Source organism: Aplysia californica, unplaced genomic scaffold (assembly GCF_000002075.1).
Source record: "Aplysia californica isolate F4 #8 unplaced genomic scaffold, AplCal3.0 scaffold00253, whole genome shotgun sequence".
NCBI lineage: Eukaryota > Metazoa > Mollusca > Gastropoda > Aplysiida > Aplysiidae > Aplysia > Aplysia californica.
This window is the reverse complement of record NW_004797523.1, coordinates 598,464-600,825: the sequence shown is the minus strand read 5'-3', so window position 1 is coordinate 600,825 and position 2,362 is coordinate 598,464. Positions and strand designations below refer to the sequence as shown.

The 2,362-nt window shown below is 42.3% G+C and overlaps 1 protein-coding gene across 1 annotated transcript in view; it reads left to right on the top strand.

Annotated features, from left to right (window-relative positions):
* LOC101848977 (serine-rich adhesin for platelets) overlaps nt 1-2,362 on the top strand; it is a gene marked incomplete in the record, with an annotated part of 62,016 nt that overhangs the window by 16,679 nt on the left and 42,975 nt on the right.

Genomic DNA, 2,362 nt, shown 5'->3' with positions numbered 1-2,362 from the left:
GAGAGAGAGAGAGAGAGAGAGAGAGAGAGAGAGAGAGAGAGAGAGAGAGAGCATGGCCTCAGAACACTGTGTAAGTATGCATGTGTGAGTGAGTCGTGCGTCGCTGTATCATGAATGTGACAAGTGCGTTTCCATGATGATGTTGAATGTTGTACATGTATGTTGATGTTCCGGTATATATCCACTCAAAACCTCTCTCACGGAACAATTAAGTTTATCTTATCTAAGAAGCAGGACCTTTTAGTCAATCTTCTGTCTTTTAGTAATAGGTCATGCATAATCGATGGTTGGTTAGCAGGTGCTCTGGTGTTGTTTGCTCCTTCTTTCCTATCGAACATCTGTGGTCCTTGTCTCTCCTTCTTTTTTGTGTTTATTACTCTCTTGTAACAACACTTGTAATCTTCGGCACTTTTGTGACCTAATCGTGTTGCAAGTGCCGTAAAACTCTTTCTAAAACAAAAACACCAAGTGTGTGAAGAGCTTTGAGAACTCCTCAAATAACCTAAGAATACATGTTCTTGTACCCCCTGTTGGGGATTTGCACCAGAGCCTTCGCACCTCAGCCCAATGTCACATCAGAAACAACTCAATGTGAGACCGGGGGAGTCCGGTTGCTCATGCGTTGTGAGTCGTTGGGATTGTGAATAGGATGGGGTGTAGGGGGGAGGGGTGATTATGAGGACAGGAATGTTCACTTAAGGAGTCCTATATATAGACTTCAACACCATCCGACACCACCGCCCTCCCTGACCCCCTTCTCCCCCCCCCCCTGCCCAATCCCTCTACGCCTCGTTTTTCCTGTCGGGGGCAGTTGTGACGTCAAAGTCTCAGCCTCCGTAATCAAATCGTAATGAAGGTAATAGCAAAGTGAAAGCTCTTAGATTAATGTTTTCTATCTCCATTAGCTTGAAGTTCGTATACACGAAACGACACCGAAACCGAAACCGCAACGACACCGAGGCTTAGCAAGTCGTGACAATGTGAACGTCTTATTGTACTCGACTCCTTTGATGCAAAACAAATCGCCGTTCATATTTGTCTCAGTTTGTATTGGTCTACCTTTGTCGTTTCGTACATATCGATTTCCAATCTGCTGCGCATTTTTGTCCGATGACGAATACGCTTTTTTAAATGTTCGGAAATACACTGAGGGATGTATGTCGTTTTAGAGATGCGCATTCCTGGGAGTTTCCTCACAAATCATACGTTGAATTAGGATTATGATTGTGAGACTTAGCTCTATGTGCAGTTATCATTCAAATGTTAATTGCTGCAAGATGTCGCGCTCTGACGTAAACGCCTCGAGTGTTTCTTCTGGTTCGTTTTGTGTAAAGTAAAGCCTCTCCCTGGTCGTTGTTTGACAGCCCCGGTGTAGTCAAACCGTTGTGGGATGGCTGGCCTCACAGTAGTCGTCTTGTTCACATAGTCCGGTGGACTTTTGACGTTTGCGAGATATTTCGCTGCTCTCGAGTTACAAAGTTCTATCTGCTCAGTACATAGTTTTGAGAAATTTGACGTTAAGCATTTTGAGTGGATGGTTGGCGGGTGATCTGGTGTGGTCTGCTCCTTCTTTCCTAGCAAACGTCTATCGTCCTTATCTCTCCTTCTTTTTTGTGTATGTTACTCTCTTGTAACACATATCTATTCTTCGGCACTTATATGACCTTATTGTGTTGCAAGTGCCGTAAAACTCTCGCTAAAATTAAACTAAAACGGTTGTGGGTTGGCCGACCTCTCAGTAATCGTCCTGAACACAAAGAGCGTAGAACTCTTGACGTTTGCGAGATGTTTTGCTACACGAGAGTTACAAAGTTCTATCTGCTCTGTTCGTAGTTTTTGAGAAATTTGATGTTGAAAAATTTTGAGTTTCACAACATGTCAAGCTTTTTCGAATGATATTCTTTGAATATCTTGATAACGACTCCGCATAATCCTACGGTTTTGATAGTCCGGATAGAACATAAATCGGTTTCTGACCTCATGGTCGTGGGTGGTTGGCGAGTGCTTTGGTGTGGTTTGCTCCTTCTTTCCTATCAAACATATATCGTCTTTATCTCCCCTCCTTTTTGCGTTTGTTACTCTCTTATAAAACCTCTAATCTTCGGCACTTATATGGCCTTGTTGTGTTGTATGTGCCGTAAAACCCTTATCAAAATTTTTTTTTTTAATTGAGTTTCACAACTTGTCAGACTTTTTAGAATACAATTTTTCGAATGCTTTGATATCGACTCCGAATAATCCTACGGTTTTGATAGAGCGGATAGAACATAATTTGTTTTCTGACCTCTTGATCACAGTTACTTAAAATGGCAAAAAAAATGTCAGAACTTCGCATTTCTGAGGTAGTGATTTGTGCTCACAT